Below are 7,213 nucleotides of genomic sequence, written 5' to 3' on the forward strand. Positions count from 1 at the left end.
CGGTGGAGCAGGAGCTGCGGAGGAAAAGGGAGGGAAGTGAAACGTGGAAAGCTGGGCAGGGGCGCAGGAGGGCGCATGCGCGTCTGCCTTCCAGAACTTGCTGGGGGGCGGGGGGGTGGTGCAGCGAGATGGAGCCTGGGTGACAGGGCAGTGCCTTGGAGTGGGGACGAGGCTAAGGCTGCCTTGACCCGTTCACCCATTCCCCTCACAGGGCAGCCAGCAAATTCGGCTAAAGCAAAGGCTTTGGGCTCCCTGAGGGTCCCTGCCCTCATTTCCCTCAGGGGAAGACCCTTAATCTTTCCAGGTCCTTCTCTAGCTGCCCCCTAGGTGTGCAAACCCCTTTGGGCTTCCTGGGGGGGTCCCTGCCCTCATTTCCCTCAGAGGAAGACCCTTAATCTTTCCAGGTCCTTCTCTAGCCGCCTCCTAGGTGTGCAAACCCCTTTGCTAAGGGATTTATCTCAGTGAATGCTCTCAACCTTTGAGATGTACATCACTCCCATTAATGAGGAAACAAACTCAAACTCTTTGAGCCCTGGCCAGTGTGGCCCAGTTGGGAGCATTGTCCCATGCACAGAGAGGTTGCCCATGGATTCCTGGTCAGGCACAAACCTAGGTTTAGGGTTCCATCCCTGGTGGGAGCACCTATGGGAGGCAACCAATCAGTGTCTCTCCTACATCTATGTTTCTCTCTTTCCCTTCCTCCCTCCCTTCCCCTCTCTCTAAAATCAGTAAAACATATCCTTAGGCTAGAATGAATAAAAATAAATTGAAACTCCTTGAAGTCCCTTTGCTATTCATGAGTAGTCAGGCCACTGGCATTGAAACACACTACTCTCAATTCCAAGTCTGGGTTTCGAAACTCTGGCTATTAATTTCTTTATTGAAACTTCCACCTCTTTAAAAAAAATTTTTTTTATTTTAAAAAATTTTTGAGGAAACTCCTTGCTATTTATGACCCAGCGATTCCATTTCTGGAAATATATCAGAAGAAACCTGAAGCAATAATTCAAAAGAATATATGCATCCCTATGGTCATTGCAGCGTTATTTACAATAGCCAAGATTTGGAAGCAGCCCAAGTGCCCATCAGCAGATGAGTGGATAAAAAAGACATGGTACATTTACCCAATGGAATACTGCTGGGCTGTACAAAGAAAAAAAAAAAAAGGAAATCTTACCTTTGCAACAGTATGGATGGACCTGGAGAATATTATGCTAAATGAAATAAGCCAGTCAGAGAAAGACAAGTACCATATGATCTCATATGTAGAATCTAATGAACAAAATAAACTAAAAAACAAAATAGAAACAGACTCATAGATAAGGAGAACAGACTGTCAGAGTGGAGGGAGTCGGGAGGCTGGGTGAAAAAGGTAAAGGAAATAAATTTTTAAAAACCCTCTTAGACACAACAGTATAGTGATTACAAGAGGGAAAAGGAGTTGGGGGAGGTAAAAGAGGGTAAAGGGGGATTAAATGGTGATGGAAAGAGACTTTGGATGGTAAACACACAATACAATACACAGATGTTTATTAGGGACGCACTGTACACTTGAAACCTATAGAATTTTATTAACCAACGTCTTCCCAATAAATTTCATTTAAAAAAGAAAGACACCTCCACCTCTTGTGGCTGTTCTTTGTGTCTTTTCCTCCTGGCTCTTTTCTTCTCATTCTTTCTTGTTCCCTAACCCCTGAGGTAATGACCAGAACCTTCTGTGTCTCTGTGGTCAGAAAACTCAGGCACTATTTCTGGCAGGATTTTCAGATTGATCCTTAGTGTCTCCAAAACTGAAGTGCATCTTCCCTCACTAGGTGAGCCCCTTCCCTGACTTACCCCTTCTGCACAGTCACCCAGCCTGAAAACCATCTCTAATGTTATTATTCCTCTACATACACACACACTTCACTAGATACCCATCGACTACCTGGACACACACACACACACACACACACACACTTCACTATATACCCATTGACTACCTGGACACACACACACACACACACACACACACACACACACTTCTCTAGATACCCATCGACTACCTGGACACACACACACACACACACACACACACACACACACACTTCACTAGATACCCATTGACTACCTGGAACATCAGTACCTGAGCCAGGCATTCAAAGCCCCCCAGTGTGACTTCAAGACTTTCTCTCTACACCACTCCCAGTCCACATACCCCCTTGGCTGCAATCCACTTGGCTGCAAACTCTCACTGATCCATATGCTTTCCCACCTCCTGAAGATGCTTTATCATATTGCCTTGAAATGCCTCTCCTCTTATCTCCCACTATTGCCTGGTTCAATCCTATCTATGCCTCATGGCCCTCCCACATAGGCCTTTTAGAGCTTCAAGACTTGATATGATCTTCCTGTCACCTGATTCCTCGCAGAACTGGCTTCTTGTACCTATAGGGGCACTGATCACATTCTACCTTTCCTTGTCTTAGCAAAGTCCCTGTCCTAGCTTTTCTCTTGTTAGATTGTCACTTCCCTGAGGGTAAGACCTGTGTCTTACTCATGTGTTATTGTGGTGCTTAAGAAGACACCTTGCATATTTATTGTACTCATTCAATAAATACACCTTGGTCTGAGTTCACTAAGGTTCTCGGCAGTTGGTGCTCAACCCAATCTCCTGGCAGGGCCCTCCTGGCATGGCCAGCATCCAAATTAGCCTCATGAGTCACTTTTACTTTTTAAAAGCAAAGCTTCCTGTTCACTCAGTTTGTTTTGTTTTTCAGTCACCTACAGCTAGCTGTCTCCTTTTCTTTCTCTGCCAGGGCTCAACTATCGTCCACTGATCAGTGGCTGCTGGATCCTATTTTTCATCTACCCCTCTCTTTTTATTTTTTTTAAATAAATCTTTATTCAGATTATTACAATTATTTCTCCTTTTTCCCCCCATAGCTCCCCTCCACCCAGTTCCCACCCCACCTTCTGCCCTTACCTCCCCCCCCACTGTCCTCATCCATAGGTGTATGATTTTTGTCCAGTCACTTCATGAACCTCCCCATACCCCTTTCCCCCTGAGAATTATCAGTCCACTCCCTTTCTATGCCCCTGATTCTATTATATTCACCAGATTATTCTGTTCCTCAGGTTTTTAATTCACTTGATTTTTAGGTTCACTTGTTGATAGATATGTATTTGTTGTTCATAATTTTTCTCTTTACTTTTTTCTTCTTCCTCTTCTTTAAGAATACCTTTCAGCATTTCATATAATACTGGTTTGGTGGTGATGAACTCCTTTAGCTTTTTCTTATCTGTGAAGCTCTTTATCTGCCCTTCAATTCTGAATGATAGCTTTGCTGGGTAGAGTAATCTTGGTTGTAGGTTCTTGCTATTCATCACATTGAAAATTTCTTGCCACTCCCGTCTGGCCTGCATAGTTTCTGTTGAGAAATCAGCTGACAGTCGTATGGGTGCTCCCTTGTAGGTAATTAACTGTTTTTCTCTTGCTGCTTTTAATATTCTCTCTTTGTCTTTTGCTCTTGGCATTTTAATTATAATGTGTCTTGGTGTGGTCCTCTTTGGATTCCTTTTGTTTGGGGTTCTGTGCGCTTCCTGGACTTGTAAGTCTATTTCTTTCACCAGGTGGGGGAAGTTTTCGGTCATTATTTCTTCAAATAGGTTTTCAGTATCTTGCTCTCTCTCTTCTTCTGGCACCCCCATAATTCTGATGTTGGTACGCTTGAAGTTGTCCCAGAGTCTTCTTACACTATCTTCAACTTTTTGGATTTTTTTTTTTCTTTTTGCTTTTTCGGTTGAGTGTTTTTTGCTTCTTTGTGTTTCAATTCTTTGACTTGATTTTTGTGTTCCTCTTGTCTGTTTTTGGGTCTCTGTATAATATTTTTTATTTCAGTCAGTGTATGTTTAATTTCTAGTTGGTCCTTTTTCATATCTTCGAGGGTCTCGTTATATTTATCGGCCTTTTCTAGGATATTCTTAAAAAGCCTTATAACCGTGGTTTTGAATTCTATATCCAGTCGTTTGTTTTCCTCCATTTCTTTCGTTTGTGATCTGATTCTTTGACACCGCATTTTCACTGCTTCCCTGAGTTGGTAAGGTAGATTTGTGTGCTAGGTTTCCTATATGGCCCAGTGGGTCTGCCTCCCCAGTTAACCTGAGGTGGACACTCTTGGTGCACCCCTTTGTGAACTGTGTGTACAGCCTTGTTGTAATTAAGTCTTGATTGTTGTTGGTATCACTGGGAAGAATTGACCTCCAGGCCAGTTGGCTGTAAGGATCAGCTGTGTCTATGCTGGGAGAGGTTCGGTGCTGGAGACAGCCTTATAGGATTAGACTTGCCAAATTGCAATAGCCTCTGTGCTCAGCTTGGATGGGGTGGAGTCTCAGTCTTGGCTTCCTGTCAGCCTTACCCTTGCGCGCACGTGCGCGCCTTCAGACCTCCACCTTCCCTGGCTCCTGAGTCTCTGCCCGAGAGTCCAGACTCCCCCCACAAGAGCGTGGGTCCCCAGGGGCTCGCCTGGAACCGGGGTTCAGTGCAGTCAGGAACCTCCGACTCCCTTCCACTAGGGAAAGCCTATGGCAACCTCCGCAGCCTTTGTGCGCACTGGCACACGCGCGCGCGCGCTTTCAGTCCTCCGCCTTCCCCGGTTCCCGAGTCTCCGCCCGAGAGTCCAGACTCCCCCCACAAGAGCGTGGGTCCCCAGGGGCTCGCCCGGAACTGGGTTTCAGTGCAGTCAGAACTGGGGTTCAGTGCGGTCGGGGGCTTCCTTCCCCCTTCCGCCAGAGAAAGTCAGCCAGGCTCTCAGCCGCCCTTCCTCTCTGCGCGCACAAAGACCCTTTGCCGTACCTCCAATTCTCTGTGAGCTTTTCTCTTTCCTTCTAGTTGTAGAATTTTCACTCAGCCAGCTTTCCTGTGGTTCTGGATGGTGTCCGTTCTGTCTTTTAGTTGTAGTTTTGAAATTGTTGTGCGAGGCAGCAGTTTAGGTGCTTACCTATGCCACCATCTTGGTTTCTCCTACCCCTCTCTTTATTCACATTTTCCTTTTCTCTCTCCTTTCAGGCCCCGACCCTTTCCTTCTTCCTCCCTGACACCAACCTCCTCTGACCCCACGAGGTTCTTTAACATTTATTAAATAAGTGGTATATCCAGGCTGCAATGAAAGGCACCTCAAGAACTATGGAGTCACAAAAGAGTGGGATACAATTACCCATTTTTAAAAGCACCTAAAACAACCTCTATCTTCTAGAAAAGTATCCCAAAAGAACCCATTATGGAGTAAATGTTCTCATCCTTTTTACCCATTATCTTAAGGACTACATATAATGCCTGGCATCCCAGAACCCACCTTAAGAAATGCCCCCTAGTTGGGTGTGGTTGACCAGTTTGAACCAGGCAGTCAAGAAATAGGGCTCTAGTCCTAGCTCCCCTACTAACTACCTATAAGAAATTCAACCCCTCTTAGAACCTCTGTTTTTTTGCCAGTAAAATTTAGAAATTGGGTTCAAGTAGTAGTTCCCAAGGTATTTTCCAAAGACCATAAATTTGTGGAACTTTAACAGATACGACAAAAAAGATGGGGAGGGAACTGTTCCATAATCAAATCGACTTAAAAAGAAATTACTTTAACAAAGTTAGAACTGTGTATTTCCCCCCAAACTCTTCTCAGCCTATTTAATGTGCCTTGAGAATCTTGGGGAACTAGAGTAGGAAGTTAAATAATGTTCCCCCAACTTATTTAAACACAGAACCTTTTTTTTTTCTTTCAAGATACCCAGAATCATTGGCACTTAGAAATCAGTTTGGGAAATACAGATGACAGCCACTATCACCAACATCCCTTCCAGCTGTATTGAACACTAACCACCTGCACCTTTGCTAAACATTCAAGAATAAAAAATTAAAAAGAATAAGATGGAAGATGGAAAAGTGCAAAGAATGTTTGCCCACCTAATCAATCCACAAATATTTATTATGTGCCTATTCTGGGAAAAGATGGACCTGAAACAGCTGTGATTTAAGCAAAGGTATTATATTCCACCTTAGGGTAGGTAATACTGAAAGTAGAACGCCCAGGCTTCTAGACCACTGTGTACACTTTCATTTCACATCGTAACTGCTCACTAACTAACTGTCAGTTTCCTAAAGCCCGGTGCCTAGGGGTTTGTGTTAATTTAGCAGTTGGGTGAGAGAGCTCTTTCCCTTAACTCGGTGGTCGGCAAACTCATTAGTCAACAGAGCCAAATATCAACAGTACAACGATTGAAATTTCTTGAGAGCCAAATTTTTTACACTTAAACTTCTTCTAACGCCACTTCTTCAAAATAGACTCGCCCAGGCCGTGGCATTTTGTGGAAGAGCCACACTCAAGGGGCCAAAGAGCCGCATGTGGCTCACGAGCCTCCATTTGCCGACCACTGCCTTAACTCATTCTATCCAGAATGATGAAATTATAATTTTCATTTCCCTTAAGAATGACCCATTTTAGGCTTTGGACATCATAATGTCTTCCCTGTACCCTGTATCCCTTAGAATTCAGTACTATTGAGATGCCTAGAGGGACACAGGAATGTTTAGTTGTTCAGTTGTTAGGGTGTGTGAGGGTGAAGGTGGAGGATAATTTCTGGGTTTTGCCTCTTAAGTTATTCACTGTGTCCCTCACTAGCTGTCCTGCGTTGGGCATTTCACTTCTGGGTTGACTGAACGCTTCAGTTTCTTACACTGTAGAAGGAGTCGCCTCAGCAAGAAGTCCTTAAGGAGCCATTCGTGTTCTGACACCCAGTGATGCTGGGCAAGGCACTGAGATAGCACCCCTGGAGTCCTTTGGTGGGGGGACAAGAGATGAGGGGGCTTGCCACTGGTGGCAGGGAAGAATTCCACCAGAGTGGACCAAGTGACTGTCACTCCCAACCCAGGGGCCTTCTCTGAATGCGAAGCTCAGATAATATCACCTCCCTCTATACCCTAGGTCGGCAAACTGAGGCTCGCGAGCCACATGCGGCTCTTTGGCCCCTTGAGTGTGGCTCTTCCGCAAAATACCACGTGCGGGCGCACACGTACAGTGCGATTGAAACTTCGTGGCCCATGCGCAGAAGTCGGTTTTCGGCTCTCCAAAGAAATTTCAGTCGTTGTACTGTTGATATTTGGCTCTGTTGACTAATGAGTTTGCCGACCACTGCTCTATACCAAAGGCAAGAGTGAAGGCTGGTGTAGGGTTGGGAGTGCCAA

Source organism: Plecotus auritus (assembly GCF_963455305.1).
Source record: "Plecotus auritus genome assembly, chromosome: 9".
In the NCBI taxonomy this organism is placed as follows: Eukaryota; Metazoa; Chordata; class Mammalia; order Chiroptera; family Vespertilionidae; genus Plecotus; species Plecotus auritus.